At 48.6% G+C, this 22,990-nt stretch overlaps 7 non-coding genes across 7 annotated transcripts; all 7 read left to right on the forward strand.

Moving 5' to 3' along the window:
• Positions 1-1,497: 1,497 nt before the first annotated feature.
• Positions 1,498-1,569, forward strand: TRNAE-CUC (transfer RNA glutamic acid (anticodon CUC)). Its single transcript has one exon. It is a non-coding gene; the product is annotated as a tRNA-Glu (tRNA).
• Positions 1,570-4,679: 3,110 nt separating this feature from the next.
• Positions 4,680-4,751, forward strand: TRNAE-CUC (transfer RNA glutamic acid (anticodon CUC)). The gene has a single exon. It is a non-coding gene; the product is annotated as a tRNA-Glu (tRNA).
• Positions 4,752-7,862: 3,111 nt separating this feature from the next.
• TRNAE-CUC (transfer RNA glutamic acid (anticodon CUC)) lies at positions 7,863-7,934 on the forward strand. The gene has a single exon. It is a non-coding gene; the product is annotated as a tRNA-Glu (tRNA).
• Positions 7,935-11,048: 3,114 nt separating this feature from the next.
• TRNAE-CUC (transfer RNA glutamic acid (anticodon CUC)) lies at positions 11,049-11,120 on the forward strand. The gene has a single exon. It is a non-coding gene; the product is annotated as a tRNA-Glu (tRNA).
• A 3,110-nt stretch (positions 11,121-14,230) lies between these two features.
• Positions 14,231-14,302, forward strand: TRNAE-CUC (transfer RNA glutamic acid (anticodon CUC)). Its single transcript has one exon. It is a non-coding gene; the product is annotated as a tRNA-Glu (tRNA).
• A 3,111-nt stretch (positions 14,303-17,413) lies between these two features.
• Positions 17,414-17,485, forward strand: TRNAE-CUC (transfer RNA glutamic acid (anticodon CUC)). The gene has a single exon. It is a non-coding gene; the product is annotated as a tRNA-Glu (tRNA).
• Positions 17,486-20,600: 3,115 nt separating this feature from the next.
• On the forward strand, positions 20,601-20,672 carry TRNAE-CUC (transfer RNA glutamic acid (anticodon CUC)). The gene has a single exon. It is a non-coding gene; the product is annotated as a tRNA-Glu (tRNA).
• Positions 20,673-22,990: the final 2,318 nt, after the last annotated feature.

The raw sequence follows: 22,990 nt of genomic DNA on the forward strand, positions 1-22,990 counted from the left end.
AAGGGGGTTGGGGGGTGCCAAAAAAGACTGTCTTCCAGCCACCAGGGCTACAGCCGGCCCTGCTGCTAGCAGGCAAAAATCTGAGCTCTCTCTGGCAGGAAGATTAATGAGAAGAGTTGTGTTGCCATTTTGATTGTTGCCTGAAATCTGTAAAGGGAAGGAACTCTGCAGCAGGTTGTATTAAATGTTAAGTTGAGACTAAGCAGAGCGCCCCCCCCCCCTGAGGTGGGTGCCCCCGTGCATGTGAGCGAGCAGTGAGAGTGCAACAGTTGCAGTATCCTTAAGCCAGCTCTGCCCCCCCGTGTGGGTGGGAAGGAAGTGAGAAATGGAAAAACTCAGACGCTTGGCACAGAGAGGGCGGGTTGGACAGAAGAAGGAGCTGCTCAGCACGCACAAAAATATCTCTTCCTACTTAGTATAGTGGAGAGTGTCCCTGCCTGGGACCTGGGAGACTGGGGTTCAATTCCTCAACTGGGAAACTGCCTCTTCTTTTAAAGGCTTAAACCTACATTTTCAGAGCACCAGCAATCAATATTTACTTCAAATACCGTTTACAATCTCACACTCATACTACAGAGTACGCCCATTTTTCTTTCATCCACACACCTCCTCCAAATCGAAACATTTATTCATGCCATCAAGTACCTTTCAAAATCTAGCACCCACAATTTGGACCTAAGACTCTTTTTCACAACCATTTCTCCCTTTTCATTTAAACTTCCTGCCTACTTCCTTGAAAAAGGAAAGGTGGAATCAAGGATTTTTCATGAGATAAAAAGGAAAGTACTGCATGATAAAAAAAATGCATTTAAGCTATTTTGTTTTCTCACACTAAGTAAATGAAATGTTGGGGCACACTCTGAAGGAGGAATTGTTTTATAGGAAGGTGAAACCTTTTATCTTTAGATAAAGTTGTATAATTTACAGACACACTGAGAAAGGAAAACAAGCAGTGACCCGGACGTGCCCACCCTCTAATCTCATCAGAGCTTTTCTAGTTCCGAGGTTCTTCCATGACTATCGACAGCAGGTCATGTGTTACACTGCATTGTGGGACTCGTAGTTCTATACACAGCATTGTAAAAGAGGAGTGCAGGTCCCAGCACCTTAAGTAAAAGCCTGCACATGTAGAGCTGGAGATGCCTGCGTTGACCTGGGAAAGCTAAGAGCTGCCCTCCTATCGGGGCTCAGAGAAGAAGCACTGATCGTCCCTTTAATTGTACTTCTGAATTTTCCTGCTAGTTAAGTGTGTAAGTGCTATTACTGCTGAAGGATGGGATGTCTTATGAGGGTGTGCTAGGTCTTGGAGAGCTGTAAAGTGTGAAGAGTTGTGAGTGCATTTGAGGTGCAGTCAATTTCTTTCTTCATGCTGTGCCTGAAAATGGTGTGTCCTTGCATGTCTGCTTTAATTTTCCTGTAATAGGAAATGGGATCCTGAGTAGCCTGCTGACCAGTTCTTGTTTCTATATTGGGTGGTGGTGGACGACCTGTCCCTGCTCCCTGGTGGTCTAGTGGTTAGGATTCAGCGCTCTCACCGCCGCGGCCCGGGTTCGATTCCCGGTCAGGGAACACGAAGTTCCTTACACTTTTTACTTCTACACTTACATTTCTTATAGGAAACCTTTCATTTTACACTTTTCATGGATTCAAACACATTAGGAAACCTTTCAATTACAAATGCTTCATTACCACTAGTTCTTCTTTAATTGACTTTTCTCACAATATCACACAGCTTTCTCACAGCTCTTTTTTTCACTCCAAATAACATCTGAAAGCACTCCATCTTGCTGTGATCAGCTGAGAGCTCCAGAGCTCCAGAGCTCTTGCTTGTCCACATAGTGACTGCAAGATGTCTCCAGGGGGCACATTTCCCTGCTGCACCAGGAATACCCTTTGTAAGTGTCAGCGCAGTGTGTATAAGATTGGGGTTGCCTCCTTTCTTAGAACCTGAATTTCACAGCTTTTCTCAATATTTTTACCAGCCTGGAATTAAACGTACAGACGAGGTGGTTCAAAAAACACAGCCAGGTGGCAGCCCTACTAAGGAGGAAGTCCTGCCCCAGGACAGCACAGACCAAACCTTCTGCCTTCTGGCTGGACTTAAAATGTCCCTTTAGCCCCTGCCCCATAAGGCCTCTGACGGCGGGCACCTGCCTCAGGTGACTTCGGTCAGAAGGCCACTCCTTACTTCAGGCGCCAGCTGTCCCTTCAGGAGCCTCAGGGGAGGATAGCCTTGGCCGTGCCACACGCTGACCTTGACGGCAAGCGCTCGCATGGATGTCACCTAGGGGTCACCAGGGGTCGCAAGGGGCAAGCCAGATGTCGCAGAGGGCCCCTCCCCCATATGGCCTCTGACAGCGGGCCCCTACCTCAGTTGGCGCCAGTCAGAACGCCACTCCTTCTTTAAGGTGGCAGCTGTCCCTTCAGGAGACCTCAGATAGGATAGCCTGGGCCGAGCCACACACTGACCTTGCTGACCTCGACAGTAGGCACTTACATGGATGTCATTTAGGGTTCTCCAGGGGTTGCATGGGGCAAGCCAGGAGTTGCAGCGGGTCCCTGCCCCATAAGGCCTCTGACAGTGGGCCCCTGCCTCAGGTGACTTCAGTCAGAAGGCCACTCCTTCATTAAGGGAGCAGCTGTCTCTCCCGGAGTCCTCAAATAGGATAGCCTTGGCCACATCACACTGACCTCAACGGCATGACAATTTCATGGCGATGCAAAACTGCCACTCAGGGCCGGGTTTAGGGAGGTGCGAGCAGTGCGGCCGCACCGGGTGCTGACCAGGATTGGAGTTGCTGACCTCGGGGGGCGCTGTGTTTAGCAATAACTTACGAAACTTGCGATTTAAAAGCTCATGCTGGAAAGTTCCTTGTGTGTCCAAACTACAGAAAGCAAATAAAATGCCAAGATACCTCTTGTGATTACCGTTCCTGCTAGGGAGAGAGTTGGTGGTTTTGTCCAGAGGCAGCTTTGACTAGATATAAAATAGCGTAGAGGGTTCATGTGCCTGACGCAAAGAACAGAACCATATCTAATGTGGAGAGCTGTCTGGATAGTCAAGCAGCTATCCAGCTCTTTAAAACAAATCTAATCTATGTGAGAGGGGCTATGGATAGATGAGGGGCACATTTGGCAGGTGGCAGTGAGTGAATCCGAGTAGGTGGTGATGGAGTGAAGGGGGTTGGGGGGTGCCAAAAAAGACTGTCTTCCAGCCACCAGGGCTACAGCCGGCCCTGCTGCTAGCAGGCAAAAATCTGGGCTCTCTCTGGCAGGAAGATTAATGAGAAGAGTTGTGTTGCCATTTTGATTGTTGCCTGAAATCTGTAAAGGGAAGGAACTCTGCAGCAGGTTGTATTAAATGTTAAGTTGAGACTAAGCAGAGCGCCCCCCCCCCTGAGGTGGGTGCCCCCGTGCATGTGAGCGAGCAGTGCGAGTGCAACAGTTGCAGCATCCTTTAGCCAGCTCTGCCCCCCGTGTGGGTGGGAAGGAAGTGAGAAATGGAAAAACTCAGACGCTTGGCACAGAGAGGGCGGGTTTGACAGAAGAAGGAGCTGCTCAGCACACACAAAAATATCTCTTCCTACTTAGTATAGTGGAGAGTGTCCCTGCCTGGGACCTGGGAGACTGGGGTTCAATTCCCCAACTGGGAAACTGCCTCTTCTTTTAAAGGGTTAAACCTACATTTTCAGAGCACCATCAATCAATATTTACTTCAAATACCGTTTACAATCTCACACTCATACTACAGAGTACGCCCATTTTTCTTTCATCCACACACCTCCTCCAAATCGAAACATTTATTCATGCCATCAAGTACCTTTCAAAATCTAGCACCCACAATTTGGACCTAAGACTCTTTTTCACAACCATTTCTCCCTTTTCATTTAAACTTCCTGCCTACTTCCTTGAAAAAGGAAAGGTGGAATCAAGGATTTTTCATGAGATAAAAAGGAAAGTACTGCATGATAAAAAAAATGCATTTAAGCTATTTTGTTTTCTCACACTAAGTAAATGAAATGTTGGGGCACACTCTGAAGGAGGAATTGTTTTATAGGAAGGTGAAACCTTTTATCTTTAGATAAAGTGTAAAGTTGTATAATTTACAGACACACTGAGAAAGGAAAACAAGCAGTGACCCGGACGTGCCCACCCACTAATCTCATCAGAGCTTTTCTAGTTCCGAGGTTCTTCCATGACTATCGACAGCAGGTCATGTGTTACACTGCATTGTGGGACTCGTAGTTCTATACACAGCATTGTAAAAGAGGAGTGCAGGTCCCAGCACCTTAAGTAAAAGCCTGCTCATGTAGAGCTGGAGATGCCTGCGTTGACCTGGGAAAGCTAAGAGCTGCCCTCCTATCGGGGCTCTGAGAAGAAGCACTGATCGTCCCTTTAATTGTACTTCTGAATTTTCCTGCTAGTTAAGTGTGTAAGTGCTATTACTGCTGAAGGATGGGATGTCTTATGAGGGTGTGCTAGGTCGTGGAGAGCTGTAAAGTGTGAAGAGTTGTGAGTGCATTTGAGGTGCAGTCAATTTCTTTCTTCATGCTGTGCCTGAAAATGGTGTGTCCTTGCATGTCTGCTTTAATTTTCCTGTAATAGGAAATGGGATCCTGAGTAGCCTGCTGACCAGTTCTTGTTTCTATATTGGGTGGTGGTGGACGACCTGTGCCTGCTCCCTGGTGGTCTAGTGGTTAGGATTCGGCGCTCTCACCGCCGCGGCCCGGGTTCTATTCCCGGTCAGGGAACGCGAAGTTCCTTACACTTTTTACTTCTACACTTACATTTCTTATAGGAAACCTTTCATTTTACACTTTTCATGGATTCAAACACATTAGGAAACCTTTCAATTACAAATGCTTCATTACCACTAGTTCTTCTTTAATTGACTTTTCTCACAATATCACACAGCTTTCTCACAGCTCTTTTTTTCACTCCAAATAACATCTGAAAGCACTCCATCTTGCTGTGATCAGCTGAGAGCTCCAGAGCTCCAGAGCTCTTGCTTGTCCACATAGTGACTGCAAGATGTCTCCAGGGGGCACATTTCCCTGCTGCACCAGGAATACCCTTTGTAAGTGTCAGCGCAGTGTGTATAAGATTGGGGTTGCCTCCTTTCTTAGAACCTGAATTTCACAGCTTTTCTCAATATTTTTACCAGCCTGGAATTAAACGTACAGACGAGGTGGTTCAAAAAACACAGCCAGGTGGCAGCCCTACTAAGGAGGAAGTCCTGCCCCAGGACAGCACAGACCAAACCTTCTGCCTTCTGGCTGGACTTAAAATGTCCCTTTAGCCCCTGCCCCATAAGGCCTCTGACGGCGGGCACCTGCCTCAGGTGACTTCGGTCAGAAGGCCACTCCTTACTTCAGGCGCCAGCTGTCCCTTCAGGAGCCTCAGGGGAGGATAGCCTTGGCCGTGCCACACGCTGACCTTGACGGCAAGCGCTCGCATGGATGTCACCTAGGGGTCACCAGGGGTCGCAAGGGGCAAGCCAGATGTCGCAGAGGGCCCCTCCCCCATATGGCCTCTGACAGCGGGCCCCTACCTCAGTTGGCGCCAGTCAGAACGCCACTCCTTCTTTAAGGTGGCAGCTGTCCCTTCAGGAGACCTCAGATAGGATAGCCTGGGCCGAGCCACACACTGACCTTGCTGACCTCGACAGTAGGCACTTACATGGATGTCATTTAGGGTTCTCCAGGGGTTGCATGGGGCAAGCCAGGAGTTGCAGCGGGTCCCTGCCCCATAAGGCCTCTGACAGTGGGCCCCTGCCTCAGGTGACTTCAGTCAGAAGGCCACTCCTTCATTAAGGGAGCAGCTGTCTCTCCCGGAGTCCTCAAATAGGATAGCCTTGGCCACATCACACTGACCTCAACGGCATGACAATTTCATGGCGATGCAAAACTGCCACTCAGGGCCGGGTTTAGGGAGGTGCGAGCAGTGCGGCCGCACCGGGTGCTGACCAGGATTGGAGTTGCTGACCTCGGGGGGCGCTGTGTTTAGCAATAACTTACGAAACTTGCGATTTAAAAGCTCATGCTGGAAAGTTCCTTGTGTGTCCAAACTACAGAAAGCAAATAAAATGCCAAGATACCTCTTGTGATTACCGTTCCTGCTAGGGAGAGAGTTGGTGGTTTTGTCCAGAGGCAGCTTTGACTAGATATAAAATAGCGTAGAGGGTTCATGTGCCTGACGCAAAGAACAGAACCATATCTAATGTGGAGAGCTGTCTGGATAGTCAAGCAGCTATCCAGCTCTTTAAAACAAATCTAATCTATGTGAGAGGGGCTATGGATAGATGAGGGGCACATTTGGCAGGTGGCAGTGAGTGAATCCGAGTAGGTGGTGATGGAGTGAAGGGGGTTGGGGGGTGCCAAAAAAGACTGTCTTCCAGCCACCAGGGCTACAGCCGGCCCTGCTGCTAGCAGGCAAAAATCTGGGCTCTCTCTGGCAGGAAGATTAATGAGAAGAGTTGTGTTGCCATTTTGATTGTTGCCTGAAATCTGTAAAGGGAAGGAACTCTGCAGCAGGTTGTATTAAATGTTAAGTTGAGACTAAGCAGAGCGCCCCCCCCCCCTGAGGTGGGTGCCCCCGTGCATGTGAGCGAGCAGTGCGAGTGCAACAGTTGCAGCATCCTTTAGCCAGCTCTGCCCCCCGTGTGGGTGGGAAGGAAGTGAGAAATGGAAAAACTCAGACGCTTGGCACAGAGAGGGCGGGTTTGACAGAAGAAGGAGCTGCTCAGCACACACAAAAATATCTCTTCCTACTTAGTATAGTGGAGAGTGTCCCTGCCTGGGACCTGGGAGACTGGGGTTCAATTCCCCAACTGGGAAACTGCCTCTTCTTTTAAAGGGTTAAACCTACATTTTCAGAGCACCATCAATCAATATTTACTTCAAATACCGTTTACAATCTCACACTCATACTACAGAGTACGCCCATTTTTCTTTCATCCACACACCTCCTCCAAATCGAAACATTTATTCATGCCATCAAGTACCTTTCAAAATCTAGCACCCACAATTTGGACCTAAGACTCTTTTTCACAACCATTTCTCCCTTTTCATTTAAACTTCCTGCCTACTTCCTTGAAAAAGGAAAGGTGGAATCAAGGATTTTTCATGAGATAAAAAGGAAAGTACTGCATGATAAAAAAAATGCATTTAAGCTATTTTGTTTTCTCACACTAAGTAAATGAAATGTTGGGGCACACTCTGAAGGAGGAATTGTTTTATAGGAAGGTGAAACCTTTTATCTTTAGATAAAGTGTAAAGTTGTATAATTTACAGACACACTGAGAAAGGAAAACAAGCAGTGACCCGGACGTGCCCACCCACTAATCTCATCAGAGCTTTTCTAGTTCCGAGGTTCTTCCATGACTATCGACAGCAGGTCATGTGTTACACTGCATTGTGGGACTCGTAGTTCTATACACAGCATTGTAAAAGAGGAGTGCAGGTCCCAGCACCTTAAGTAAAAGCCTGCACATGTAGAGCTGGAGATGCCTGCGTTGACCTGGGAAAGCTAAGAGCTGCCCTCCTATCGGGGCTCTGAGAAGAAGCACTGATCGTCCCTTTAATTGTACTTCTGAATTTTCCTGCTAGTTAAGTGTGTAAGTGCTATTACTGCTGAAGGATGGGATGTCTTATGAGGGTGTGCTAGGTCTTGGAGAGCTGTAAAGTGTGAAGAGTTGTGAGTGCATTTGAGGTGCAGTCAATTTCTTTCTTCATGCTGTGCCTGAAAATGGTGTGTCCTTGCATGTCTGCTTTAATTTTCCTGTAATAGGAAATGGGATCCTGAGTAGCCTGCTGACCAGTTCTTGTTTCTATATTGGGTGGTGGTGGACGACCTGTGCCTGCTCCCTGGTGGTCTAGTGGTTAGGATTCGGCGCTCTCACCGCCGCGGCCCGGGTTCGATTCCCGGTCAGGGAACGCGAAGTTCCTTACACTTTTTACTTCTACACTTACATTTCTTATAGGAAACCTTTCATTTTACACTTTTCATGGATTCAAACACATTAGGAAACCTTTCAATTACAAATGCTTCATTACCACTAGTTCTTCTTTAATTGACTTTTCTCACAATATCACACAGCTTTCTCACAGCTCTTTTTTTCACTCCAAATAACATCTGAAAGCACTCCATCTTGCTGTGATCAGCTGGGAGCTCCAGAGCTCCAGAGCTCTTGCTTGTCCACATAGTGACTGCGAGATGTCTCCAGGGGGCACATTTCCCTGCTGCACCAGGAATACCCTTTGTAAGTGTCAGCGCAGTGTGTATAAGATTGGGGTTGCCTCCTTTCTTAGAACCTGAATTTCACAGCTTTTCTCAATATTTTTACCAGCCTGGAATTAAACGTACAGACGAGGTAGTTCAAAAAACACAGCCAGGTGGCAGCCCTACTAAGGAGGAAGTCCAGCCCCAGGACAGCACAGACCAAACCTTCTGCCTTCTGGCTGGACTTAAAATGTCCCTTTAGCCCCTGCCCCATAAGGCCTCTGACGGCGGGCACCTGCCTTAGGTGACTTCGGTCAGAAGGCCACTCCTTACTTCAGGCGCCAGCTGTCCCTTCAGGAGCCTCAGGGGAGGATAGCCTTGGCCGCGCCACACGCTAACCTTCACGGCAAGCGCTCGCATGGATGTCACCTAGGGGTCACCAGGGGTCGCAAGGGGCAAGCCAGATGTCGCAGCGGGCCCCTCCCCCATATGGCCTCTGACAGCGGGCCCCTACCTCTGTTGGCGCCAGTCAGAACGCCACTCCTTCTTTAAGGTGGCAGCTGTCCCTTCAGGAGACCTCAGATAGGATAGCCTGGGCCGAGCCACACACTGACCTTGCTGACCTCGACAGTAGGCACTTACATGGATGTCATTTAGGGTTCTCCAGGGGTTGCATGGGGCAAGCCAGGAGTTGCAGCGGGTCCCTGCCCCATAAGGCCTCTGACAGTGGGCCCCTGCCTCAGGTGACTTCAGTCAGAAGGCCACTCCTTCATTAAGGGAGCAGCTGTCTCTCCCGGAGTCCTCAAATAGGATAGCCTTGGCCACGTCACACACTGACCTCAACGGCATGACAATTTCATGGCGATGCAAAACTGCCACTCAGGGCCGGGTTTAGGGAGGTGCGAGCAGTGCGGCCGCACCGGGTGCTGACCAGGATTGGAGTTGCTGACCTCGGGGGGCGCTGTGTTTAGCAATAACTTACGAAACTTGCGATTTAAAAGCTCATGCTGGAAAGTTCCTTGTGTGTCCAAACTACAGAAAGCAAATAAAATGCCAAGATACCTCTTGTGATTACCGTTCCTGCTAGGGAGAGAGTTGGTGGTTTTGTCCAGAGGCAGCTTTGACTAGATATAAAATAGCGTAGAGGGTTCATGTGCCTGACGCAAAGAACAGAACCATATCTAATGTGGACAGCTGTCTGGATAGTCAAGCAGCTATCCAGCTCTTTAAAACAAATCTAATCTATGTGAGAGGGGCTATGGATAGATGAGGGGCACATTTGGCGGGTGGCAGTGAGTGAATCCGAGTAGGTGGTGATGGAGTGAAGGGGGTTGGGGGGTGCCAAAAAAGACTGTCTTCCAGCCACCAGGGCTACAGCCGGCCCTGCTGCTAGCAGGCAAAAATCTGAGCTCTCTCTGGCAGGAAGATTAATGAGAAGAGTTGTGTTGCCATTTTGATTGTTGCCTGAAATCTGTAAAGGGAAGGAACTCTGCAGCAGGTTGTATTAAATGTTAAGTTGAGACTAAGCAGAGCGCCCCCCCCCCCTGAGGTGGGTGCCCCCGTGCATGTGAGCGAGCAGTGAGAGTGCAACAGTTGCAGTATCCTTAAGCCAGCTCTGCCCCCCCGTGTGGGTGGGAAGGAAGTGAGAAATGGAAAAACTCAGACGCTTGGCACAGAGAGGGCGGGTTGGACAGAAGAAGGAGCTGCTCAGCACGCACAAAAATATCTCTTCCTACTTAGTATAGTGGAGAGTGTCCCTGCCTGGGACCTGGGAGACTGGGGTTCAATTCCTCAACTGGGAAACTGCCTCTTCTTTTAAAGGCTTAAACCTACATTTTCAGAGCACCAGCAATCAATATTTACTTCAAATACCGTTTACAATCTCACACTCATACTACAGAGTACGCCCATTTTTCTTTCATCCACACACCTCCTCCAAATCGAAACATTTATTCATGCCATCAAGTACCTTTCAAAATCTAGCACCCACAATTTGGACCTAAGACTCTTTTTCACAACCATTTCTCCCTTTTCATTTAAACTTCCTGCCTACTTCCTTGAAAAAGGAAAGGTGGAATCAAGGATTTTTCATGAGATAAAAAGGAAAGTACTGCATGATAAAAAAAATGCATTTAAGCTATTTTGTTTTCTCACACTAAGTAAATGAAATGTTGGGGCACACTCTGAAGGAGGAATTGTTTTATAGGAAGGTGAAACCTTTTATCTTTAGATAAAGTGTAAAGTTGTATAATTTACAGACACACTGAGAAAGGAAAACAAGCAGTGACCCGGACGTGCCCACCCTCTAATCTCATCAGAGCTTTTCTAGTTCCGAGGTTCTTCCATGACTATCGACAGCAGGTCATGTGTTACACTGCATTGTGGGACTCGTAGTTCTATACACAGCATTGTAAAAGAGGAGTGCAGGTCCCAGCACCTTAAGTAAAAGCCTGCACATGTAGAGCTGGAGATGCCTGCGTTGACCTGGGAAAGCTAAGAGCTGCCCTCCTATCGGGGCTCAGAGAAGAAGCACTGATCGTCCCTTTAATTGTACTTCTGAATTTTCCTGCTAGTTAAGTGTGTAAGTGCTATTACTGCTGAAGGATGGGATGTCTTATGAGGGTGTGCTAGGTCTTGGAGAGCTGTAAAGTGTGAAGAGTTGTGAGTGCATTTGAGGTGCAGTCAATTTCTTTCTTCATGCTGTGCCTGAAAATGGTGTGTCCTTGCATGTCTGCTTTAATTTTCCTGTAATAGGAAATGGGATCCTGAGTAGCCTGCTGACCAGTTCTTGTTTCTATATTGGGTGGTGGTGGACGACCTGTCCCTGCTCCCTGGTGGTCTAGTGGTTAGGATTCAGCGCTCTCACCGCCGCGGCCCGGGTTCGATTCCCGGTCAGGGAACACGAAGTTCCTTACACTTTTTACTTCTACACTTACATTTCTTATAGGAAACCTTTCATTTTACACTTTTCATGGATTCAAACACATTAGGAAACCTTTCAATTACAAATGCTTCATTACCACTAGTTCTTCTTTAATTGACTTTTCTCACAATATCACACAGCTTTCTCACAGCTCTTTTTTTCACTCCAAATAACATCTGAAAGCACTCCATCTTGCTGTGATCAGCTGAGAGCTCCAGAGCTCCAGAGCTCTTGCTTGTCCACATAGTGACTGCAAGATGTCTCCAGGGGGCACATTTCCCTGCTGCACCAGGAATACCCTTTGTAAGTGTCAGCGCAGTGTGTATAAGATTGGGGTTGCCTCCTTTCTTAGAACCTGAATTTCACAGCTTTTCTCAATATTTTTACCAGCCTGGAATTAAACGTACAGACGAGGTGGTTCAAAAAACACAGCCAGGTGGCAGCCCTACTAAGGAGGAAGTCCTGCCCCAGGACAGCACAGACCAAACCTTCTGCCTTCTGGCTGGACTTAAAATGTCCCTTTAGCCCCTGCCCCATAAGGCCTCTGACGGCGGGCACCTGCCTCAGGTGACTTCGGTCAGAAGGCCACTCCTTACTTCAGGCGCCAGCTGTCCCTTCAGGAGCCTCAGGGGAGGATAGCCTTGGCCGTGCCACACGCTGACCTTGACGGCAAGCGCTCGCATGGATGTCACCTAGGGGTCACCAGGGGTCGCAAGGGGCAAGCCAGATGTCGCAGAGGGCCCCTCCCCCATATGGCCTCTGACAGCGGGCCCCTACCTCAGTTGGCGCCAGTCAGAACGCCACTCCTTCTTTAAGGTGGCAGCTGTCCCTTCAGGAGACCTCAGATAGGATAGCCTGGGCCGAGCCACACACTGACCTTGCTGACCTCGACAGTAGGCACTTACATGGATGTCATTTAGGGTTCTCCAGGGGTTGCATGGGGCAAGCCAGGAGTTGCAGCGGGTCCCTGCCCCATAAGGCCTCTGACAGTGGGCCCCTGCCTCAGGTGACTTCAGTCAGAAGGCCACTCCTTCATTAAGGGAGCAGCTGTCTCTCCCGGAGTCCTCAAATAGGATAGCCTTGGCCACATCACACTGACCTCAACGGCATGACAATTTCATGGCGATGCAAAACTGCCACTCAGGGCCGGGTTTAGGGAGGTGCGAGCAGTGCGGCCGCACCGGGTGCTGACCAGGATTGGAGTTGCTGACCTCGGGGGGCGCTGTGTTTAGCAATAACTTACGAAACTTGCGATTTAAAAGCTCATGCTGGAAAGTTCCTTGTGTGTCCAAACTACAGAAAGCAAATAAAATGCCAAGATACCTCTTGTGATTACCGTTCCTGCTAGGGAGAGAGTTGGTGGTTTTGTCCAGAGGCAGCTTTGACTAGATATAAAATAGCGTAGAGGGTTCATGTGCCTGACGCAAAGAACAGAACCATATCTAATGTGGAGAGCTGTCTGGATAGTCAAGCAGCTATCCAGCTCTTTAAAACAAATCTAATCTATGTGAGAGGGGCTATGGATAGATGAGGGGCACATTTGGCAGGTGGCAGTGAGTGAATCCGAGTAGGTGGTGATGGAGTGAAGGGGGTTGGGGGGTGCCAAAAAAGACTGTCTTCCAGCCACCAGGGCTACAGCCGGCCCTGCTGCTAGCAGGCAAAAATCTGGGCTCTCTCTGGCAGGAAGATTAATGAGAAGAGTTGTGTTGCCATTTTGATTGTTGCCTGAAATCTGTAAAGGGAAGGAACTCTGCAGCAGGTTGTATTAAATGTTAAGTTGAGACTAAGCAGAGCGCCCCCCCCCCTGAGGTGGGTGCCCCCGTGCATGTGAGCGAGCAGTGCGAGTGCAACAGTTGCAGCATCCTTTAGCCAGCTCTGCCCCCCGTGTGGGTGGGAAGGAAGTGAGAAATGGAAAAACTCAGACGCTTGGCACAGAGAGGGCGGGTTTGACAGAAGAAGGAGCTGCTCAGCACACACAAAAATATCTCTTCCTACTTAGTATAGTGGAGAGTGTCCCTGCCTGGGACCTGGGAGACTGGGGTTCAATTCCCCAACTGGGAAACTGCCTCTTCTTTTAAAGGGTTAAACCTACATTTTCAGAGCACCATCAATCAATATTTACTTCAAATACCGTTTACAATCTCACACTCATACTACAGAGTACGCCCATTTTTCTTTCATCCACACACCTCCTCCAAATCGAAACATTTATTCATGCCATCAAGTACCTTTCAAAATCTAGCACCCACAATTTGGACCTAAGACTCTTTTTCACAACCATTTCTCCCTTTTCATTTAAACTTCCTGCCTACTTCCTTGAAAAAGGAAAGGTGGAATCAAGGATTTTTCATGAGATAAAAAGGAAAGTACTGCATGATAAAAAAAATGCATTTAAGCTATTTTGTTTTCTCACACTAAGTAAATGAAATGTTGGGGCACACTCTGAAGGAGGAATTGTTTTATAGGAAGGTGAAACCTTTTATCTTTAGATAAAGTGTAAAGTTGTATAATTTACAGACACACTGAGAAAGGAAAACAAGCAGTGACCCGGACGTGCCCACCCACTAATCTCATCAGAGCTTTTCTAGTTCCGAGGTTCTTCCATGACTATCGACAGCAGGTCATGTGTTACACTGCATTGTGGGACTCGTAGTTCTATACACAGCATTGTAAAAGAGGAGTGCAGGTCCCAGCACCTTAAGTAAAAGCCTGCTCATGTAGAGCTGGAGATGCCTGCGTTGACCTGGGAAAGCTAAGAGCTGCCCTCCTATCGGGGCTCTGAGAAGAAGCACTGATCGTCCCTTTAATTGTACTTCTGAATTTTCCTGCTAGTTAAGTGTGTAAGTGCTATTACTGCTGAAGGATGGGATGTCTTATGAGGGTGTGCTAGGTCGTGGAGAGCTGTAAAGTGTGAAGAGTTGTGAGTGCATTTGAGGTGCAGTCAATTTCTTTCTTCATGCTGTGCCTGAAAATGGTGTGTCCTTGCATGTCTGCTTTAATTTTCCTGTAATAGGAAATGGGATCCTGAGTAGCCTGCTGACCAGTTCTTGTTTCTATATTGGGTGGTGGTGGACGACCTGTGCCTGCTCCCTGGTGGTCTAGTGGTTAGGATTCGGCGCTCTCACCGCCGCGGCCCGGGTTCTATTCCCGGTCAGGGAACGCGAAGTTCCTTACACTTTTTACTTCTACACTTACATTTCTTATAGGAAACCTTTCATTTTACACTTTTCATGGATTCAAACACATTAGGAAACCTTTCAATTACAAATGCTTCATTACCACTAGTTCTTCTTTAATTGACTTTTCTCACAATATCACACAGCTTTCTCACAGCTCTTTTTTTCACTCCAAATAACATCTGAAAGCACTCCATCTTGCTGTGATCAGCTGAGAGCTCCAGAGCTCCAGAGCTCTTGCTTGTCCACATAGTGACTGCAAGATGTCTCCAGGGGGCACATTTCCCTGCTGCACCAGGAATACCCTTTGTAAGTGTCAGCGCAGTGTGTATAAGATTGGGGTTGCCTCCTTTCTTAGAACCTGAATTTCACAGCTTTTCTCAATATTTTTACCAGCCTGGAATTAAACGTACAGACGAGGTGGTTCAAAAAACACAGCCAGGTGGCAGCCCTACTAAGGAGGAAGTCCTGCCCCAGGACAGCACAGACCAAACCTTCTGCCTTCTGGCTGGACTTAAAATGTCCCTTTAGCCCCTGCCCCATAAGGCCTCTGACGGCGGGCACCTGCCTCAGGTGACTTCGGTCAGAAGGCCACTCCTTACTTCAGGCGCCAGCTGTCCCTTCAGGAGCCTCAGGGGAGGATAGCCTTGGCCGTGCCACACGCTGACCTTGACGGCAAGCGCTCGCATGGATGTCACCTAGGGGTCACCAGGGGTCGCAAGGGGCAAGCCAGATGTCGCAGAGGGCCCCTCCCCCATATGGCCTCTGACAGCGGGCCCCTACCTCAGTTGGCGCCAGTCAGAACGCCACTCCTTCTTTAAGGTGGCAGCTGTCCCTTCAGGAGACCTCAGATAGGATAGCCTGGGCCGAGCCACACACTGACCTTGCTGACCTCGACAGTAGGCACTTACATGGATGTCATTTAGGGTTCTCCAGGGGTTGCATGGGGCAAGCCAGGAGTTGCAGCGGGTCCCTGCCCCATAAGGCCTCTGACAGTGGGCCCCTGCCTCAGGTGACTTCAGTCAGAAGGCCACTCCTTCATTAAGGGAGCAGCTGTCTCTCCCGGAGTCCTCAAATAGGATAGCCTTGGCCACATCACACTGACCTCAACGGCATGACAATTTCATGGCGATGCAAAACTGCCACTCAGGGCCGGGTTTAGGGAGGTGCGAGCAGTGCGGCCGCACCGGGTGCTGACCAGGATTGGAGTTGCTGACCTCGGGGGGCGCTGTGTTTAGCAATAACTTACGAAACTTGCGATTTAAAAGCTCATGCTGGAAAGTTCCTTGTGTGTCCAAACTACAGAAAGCAAATAAAATGCCAAGATACCTCTTGTGATTACCGTTCCTGCTAGGGAGAGAGTTGGTGGTTTTGTCCAGAGGCAGCTTTGACTAGATATAAAATAGCGTAGAGGGTTCATGTGCCTGACGCAAAGAACAGAACCATATCTAATGTGGAGAGCTGTCTGGATAGTCAAGCAGCTATCCAGCTCTTTAAAACAAATCTAATCTATGTGAGAGGGGCTATGGATAGATGAGGGGCACATTTGGCAGGTGGCAGTGAGTGAATCCGAGTAGGTGGTGATGGAGTGAAGGGGGTTGGGGGGTGCCAAAAAAGACTGTCTTCCAGCCACCAGGGCTACAGCCGGCCCTGCTGCTAGCAGGCAAAAATCTGGGCTCTCTCTGGCAGGAAGATTAATGAGAAGAGTTGTGTTGCCATTTTGATTGTTGCCTGAAATCTGTAAAGGGAAGGAACTCTGCAGCAGGTTGTATTAAATGTTAAGTTGAGACTAAGCAGAGCGCCCCCCCCCCCTGAGGTGGGTGCCCCCGTGCATGTGAGCGAGCAGTGCGAGTGCAACAGTTGCAGCATCCTTTAGCCAGCTCTGCCCCCCGTGTGGGTGGGAAGGAAGTGAGAAATGGAAAAACTCAGACGCTTGGCACAGAGAGGGCGGGTTTGACAGAAGAAGGAGCTGCTCAGCACACACAAAAATATCTCTTCCTACTTAGTATAGTGGAGAGTGTCCCTGCCTGGGACCTGGGAGACTGGGGTTCAATTCCCCAACTGGGAAACTGCCTCTTCTTTTAAAGGGTTAAACCTACATTTTCAGAGCACCATCAATCAATATTTACTTCAAATACCGTTTACAATCTCACACTCATACTACAGAGTACGCCCATTTTTCTTTCATCCACACACCTCCTCCAAATCGAAACATTTATTCATGCCATCAAGTACCTTTCAAAATCTAGCACCCACAATTTGGACCTAAGACTCTTTTTCACAACCATTTCTCCCTTTTCATTTAAACTTCCTGCCTACTTCCTTGAAAAAGGAAAGGTGGAATCAAGGATTTTTCATGAGATAAAAAGGAAAGTACTGCATGATAAAAAAAATGCATTTAAGCTATTTTGTTTTCTCACACTAAGTAAATGAAATGTTGGGGCACACTCTGAAGGAGGAATTGTTTTATAGGAAGGTGAAACCTTTTATCTTTAGATAAAGTGTAAAGTTGTATAATTTACAGACACACTGAGAAAGGAAAACAAGCAGTGACCCGGACGTGCCCACCCACTAATCTCATCAGAGCTTTTCTAGTTCCGAGGTTCTTCCATGACTATCGACAGCAGGTCATGTGTTACACTGCATTGTGGGACTCGTAGTTCTATACACAGCATTGTAAAAGAGGAGTGCAGGTCCCAGCACCTTAAGTAAAAGCCTGCACATGTAGAGCTGGAGATGCCTGCGTTGACCTGGGAAAGCTAAGAGCTGCCCTCCTATCGGGGCTCTGAGAAGAAGCACTGATCGTCCCTTTAATTGTACTTCTGAATTTTCCTGCTAGTTAAGTGTGTAAGTGCTATTACTGCTGAAGGATGGGATGTCTTATGAGGGTGTGCTAGGTCTTGGAGAGCTGTAAAGTGTGAAGAGTTGTGAGTGCATTTGAGGTGCAGTCAATTTCTTTCTTCATGCTGTGCCTGAAAATGGTGTGTCCTTGCATGTCTGCTTTAATTTTCCTGTAATAGGAAATGGGATCCTGAGTAGCCTGCTGACCAGTTCTTGTTTCTATATTGGGTGGTGGTGGACGACCTGTCCCTGCTCCCTGGTGGTCTAGTGGTTAGGATTCAGCGCTCTCACCGCCGCGGCCCGGGTTCGATTCCCGGTCAGGGAACGCGAAGTTCCTTACACTTTTTACTTCTACACTTACATTTCTTATAGGAAACCTTTCATTTTACACTTTTCATGGATTCAAACACATTAGGAAACCTTTCAATTACAAATGCTTCATTACCACTAGTTCTTCTTTAATTGACTTTTCTCACAATATCACACAGCTTTCTCACAGCTCTTTTTTTCACTCCAAATAACATCTGAAAGCACTCCATCTTGCTGTGATCAGCTGAGAGCTCCAGAGCTCCAGAGCTCTTGCTTGTCCACATAGTGACTGCAAGATGTCTCCAGGGGGCACATTTCCCTGCTGCACCAGGAATACCCTTTGTAAGTGTCAGCGCAGTGTGTATAAGATTGGGGTTGCCTCCTTTCTGAGAACCTGAATTTCACAGCTTTTCTCAATATTTTTACCAGCCTGGAATTAAACGTACAGACGAGGTAGTTCAAAAAACACAGCCAGGTGGCAGCCCTACTAAGGAGGAAGTCCTGCCCCAGGACAGCACAGACCAAACCTTCTGCCTTCTGGCTGGACTTAAAATGTCCCTTTAGCCCCTGCCCCATAAGGCCTCTGACGGCGGGCACCTGCCTTAGGTGACTTCGGTCAGAAGGCCACTCCTTACTTCAGGCGCCAGCTGTCCCTTCAGGAGCCTCAGGGGAGGATAGCCTTGGCCGCGCCACACGCTAACCTTCACGGCAAGCGCTCGCATGGATGTCACCTAGGGGTCACCAGGGGTCGCAAGGGGCAAGCCAGATGTCGCAGCGGGCCCCTCCCCCATATGGCCTCTGACAGCGGGCCCCTACCTCAGTTGGCGCCAGTCAGAACGCCACTCCTTCTTTAAGGTGGCAGCTGTCCCTTCAGGAGACCTCAGATAGGATAGCCTGGGCCGAGCCACACACTGACCTTGCTGACCTCGACAGTAGGCACTTACATGGATGTCATTTAGGGTTCTCCAGGGGTTGCATGGGGCAAGCCAGGAGTTGCAGCGGGTCCCTGCCCCATAAGGCCTCTGACAGTGGGCCCCTGCCTCAGGTGACTTCAGTCAGAAGGCCACTCCTTCATTAAGGGAGCAGCTGTCTCTCCCGGAGTCCTCAAATAGGATAGCCTTGGCCACGTCACACACTGACCTCAACGGCATGACAATTTCATGGCGATGCAAAACTGCCACTCAGGGCCGGGTTTAGGGAGGTGCGAGCAGTGCGGCCGCACCGGGTGCTGACCAGGATTGGAGTTGCTGACCTCGGGGGGCGCTGTGTTTAGCAATAACTTACGAAACTTGCGATTTAAAAGCTCATGCTGGAAAGTTCCTTGTGTGTCCAAACTACAGAAAGCAAATAAAATGCCAAGATACCTCTTGTGATTACCGTTCCTGCTAGGGAGAGAGTTGGTGGTTTTGTCCAGAGGCAGCTTTGACTAGATATAAAATAGCGTAGAGGGTTCATGTGCCTGACGCAAAGAACAGAACCATATCTAATGTGGAGAGCTGTCTGGATAGTCAAGCAGCTATCCAGCTCTTTAAAACAAATCTAATCTATGTGAGAGGGGCTATGGATAGATGAGGGGCACATTTGGCAGGTGGCAGTGAGTGAATCCGAGTAGGTGGTGATGGAGTGAAGGGGGTTGGGGGGTGCCAAAAAAGACTGTCTTCCAGCCACCAGGGCTACAGCCGGCCCTGCTGCTAGCAGGCAAAAATCTGGGCTCTCTCTGGCAGGAAGATTAATGAGAAGAGTTGTGTTGCCATTTTGATTGTTGCCTGAAATCTGTAAAGGGAAGGAACTCTGCAGCAGGTTGTATTAAATGTTAAGTTGAGACTAAGCAGAGCGCCCCCCCCCCCCTGAGGTGGGTGCCCCCATGCATGTGAGCGAGCAGTGCGAGTGCAACAGTTGCAGCATCCTTAAGCCAGCTCTGCCCCCCCGTGTGGGTGGGAAGGAAGTGAGAAATGGAAAAACTCAGACGCTTGGCACAGAGAGGGCGGGTTGGACAGAAGAAGGAGCTGCTCAGCACACACAAAAATATCTCGTCCTACTTAGTATGGTGGAGAGTGTCCCTGTCTGGAACCTGGGAGACTGGGGTTCAATTCCCCAACTGGGAAACTGCCTCTTCTTTTAAAGGGTTAAACCTACATTTTCAGAGCACCAGCAATCAATATTTACTTCAAATACCGTTTACAATCTCACACTCATACTACAGAGTACGCCCATTTTTCTTTCATCCACACACCTCCTCCAAATCGAAACATTTATTCATGCCATCAAGTACCTTTCAAAATCTAGCACCCACAATTTGGACCTAAGACTCTTTTTCACAACCATTTCTCCCTTTTCATTTAAACTTCCTGCCTACTTCCTTGAAAAAGGAAAGGTGGAATCAAGGATTTTTCATGAGATAAAAAGGAAAGTACTGCATGATAAAAAAAATGCATTTAAGCTATTTTGTTTTCTCACACTAAGTAAATGAAATGTTGGGGCACACTCTGAAGGAGGAATTGTTTTATAGGAAGGTGAAACCTTTTATCTTTAGATAAAGTGTAAAGTTGTATAATTTACAGACACACTGAGAAAGGAAAACAAGCAGTGACCCGGACGTGCCCACCCACTAATCTCATCAGAGCTTTTCTAGTTCCGAGGTTCTTCCATGACTATCGACAGCAGGTCATGTGTTACACTGCATTGTGGCACTCGTAGTTCTATACACAGCATTGTAAAAGAGGAGTGCAGGTCCCAGCACCTTAAGTAAAAGCCTGCACATGTAGAGCTGGAGATGCCTGCGTTGACCTGGGAAAGCTAAGAGCTGCCCTCCTATCGGGGCTCTGAGAAGAAGCACTGATCGTCCCTTTAATTGTACTTCTGAATTTTCCTGCTAGTTAAGTGTGTAAGTGCTATTACTGCTGAAGGATGGGATGTCTTATGAGGGTGTGCTAGGTCTTGGAGAGCTGTAAAGTGTGAAGAGTTGTGAGTGCATTTGAGGTGCAGTCAATTTCTTTCTTCATGCTGTGCCTGAAAATGGTGTGTCCTTGCATGTCTGCTTTAATTTTCCTGTAATAGGAAATGGGATCCTGAGTAGCCTGCTGACCAGTTCTTGTTTCTATATTGGGTGGTGGTGGATGACCTGTGCCTGCTCCCTGGTGGTCTAGTGGTTAGGATTCGGCGCTCTCACCGCCGCGGCCCGGGTTCGATTCCCGGTCAGGGAACTCGAAGTTCCTTACACTTTTTACTTCTACACTTACATTTCTTATAGGAAACCTTTCATTTTACACTTTTCATGGATTCAAACACATTAGGAAACCTTTCAATTACAAATGCTTCATTACCACTAGTTCTTCTTTAATTGACTTTTCTCACAATATCACACAGCTTTCTCACAGCTCTTTTTTTCACTCCAAATAACATCTGAAAGCACTCCATCTTGCTGTGATCAGCTGAGAGCTCCAGAGCTCTTGCTTGTCCACATAGTGACTGCAAGATGTCTCCAGGGGGCACATTTCCCTGCTGCACCAGGAATACCCTTTGTAAGTGTCAGCGCAGTGTGTATAAGATTGGGGTTGCCTCCTTTCTTAGAACCTGAATTTCACAGCTTTTCTCAATATTTTTACCAGCCTGGAATTAAACGTACAGACGAGGTAGTTCAAAAAACACAGCCAGGTGGCAGCCCTACTAAGGAGGAAGTCCTGCCCCAGGACAGCACAGACCAAACCTTCTGCCTTCTGGCTGGACTTAAAATGTCCCTTTAGCCCCTGCCCCATAAGGCCTCTGACGGCGGGCACCTGCCTCAGGTGACTTCGGTCAGAAGGCCACTCCTTACTTCAGGCGCCAGCTGTCCCTTCAGGAGCCTCAGGGGAGGATAGCCTTGGCCGGGCCACACGCTGACCTTGACGGCAAGCGCTCGCATGGATGTCACCTAGGGGTCACCAGGGGTCGCAAGGGGCAAGCCAGATGTCGCAGCGGGCCCCTCCCCCATATGGCCTCTGACAGCGGGCCCCTTCCTCAGTTGGCGCCAGTCAGAACGCCACTCCTTCTTTAAGGTGGCAGCTGTCCCTTCAGGAGACCTCAGATAGGATAGCCTGGGCCGAGCCACACACTGACCTTGCTGACCTCGACAGTAGGCACTTACATGGATGTCATTTAGGGTTCTCCAGGGGTTGCATGGGGCAAGCCAGGAGTTGCAGCGGGTCCCTGCCCCATAAGGCCTCTGACAGTGGGCCCCTGCCTCAGGTGACTTCAGTCAGAAGGCCACTCCTTCATTAAGGGAGCAGCTGTCTCTCCCGGAGTCCTCAAATAGGATAGCCTTGGCCACGTCACACACTGACCTCAACGGCATGACAATTTCATGGCGATGCAAAACTGCCACTCAGGGCCGGGTTTAGGGAGGTGCGAGCAGTGCGGCCGCACCGGGTGCTGACCAGGATTGGAGTTGCTGACCTCGGGGGGCGCTGTGTTTAGCAATAACTTACGAAACTTGCGATTTAAAAGCTCATGCTGGAAAGTTCCTTGTGTGTCCAAACTACAGAAAGCAAATAAAATGCCAAGATACCTCTTGTGATTACCGTTCCTGCTAGGGAGAGAGTTGGTGGTTTTGTCCAGAGGCAGCTTTGACTAGATATAAAATAGCGTAGAGGGTTCATGTGCCTGACGCAAAGAACAGAACCATATCTAATGTGGAGAGCTGTCTGGATAGTCAAGCAGCTATCCAGCTCTTTAAAACAAATCTAATCTATGTGAGAGGGGCTATGGATAGATGAGGGGCACATTTGGCGGGTGGCAGTGAGTGAATCCGAGTAGGTGGTGATGGAGTGAAGGGGGTTGGGGGGTGCCAAAAAAGACTGTCTTCCAGCCACCAGGGCTACAGCCGGCCCTGCTGCTAGCAGGCAAAAATCTGAGCTCTCTCTGGCAGGAAGATTAATGAGAAGAGTTGTGTTGCCATTTTGATTGTTGCCTGAAATCTGTAAAGGGAAGGAACTCTGCAGCAGGTTGTATTAAATGTTAAGTTGAGACTAAGCAGAGCGCCCCCCCCCCCCCCCTGAGGTGGGTGCCCCCGTGCATGTGAGCGAGCAGTGCGAGTGCAACAGTTGCAGCATCCTTAAGCCAGCTCTGCCCCCCCGTGTGGGTGGGAAGGAAGTGAGAAATGGAAAAACTCAGACGCTTGGCACAGAGACGGCGGGTTGGACAGAAGAAGGAGCTGCTCAGCACGCACAAAAATATCTCTTCCTACTTAGTATAGTGGAGAGTGTCCCTGCCTGGGACCTGGGAGCCTGGGGTTCAATTCCCCAACTGGGAAACTGCCTCTTCTTTTAAAGGCTTAAACCTACATTTTCAGAGCACCAGCAATCAATATTTACTTCAAATACCGTTTACAATCTCACACTCATACTACAGAGTACGCCCATTTTTCTTTCATCCACACACCTCCTCCAAATCGAAACATTTATTCATGCCATCAAGTACCTTTCAAAATCTAGCACCCACAATTTGGACCTAAGACTCTTTTTCACAACCATTTCTCCCTTTTCAT

This window comes from Pleurodeles waltl, unplaced genomic scaffold (assembly GCF_031143425.1).
Source record: "Pleurodeles waltl isolate 20211129_DDA unplaced genomic scaffold, aPleWal1.hap1.20221129 scaffold_86, whole genome shotgun sequence".
NCBI classification, from domain to species: Eukaryota; Metazoa; Chordata; class Amphibia; order Caudata; family Salamandridae; genus Pleurodeles; species Pleurodeles waltl.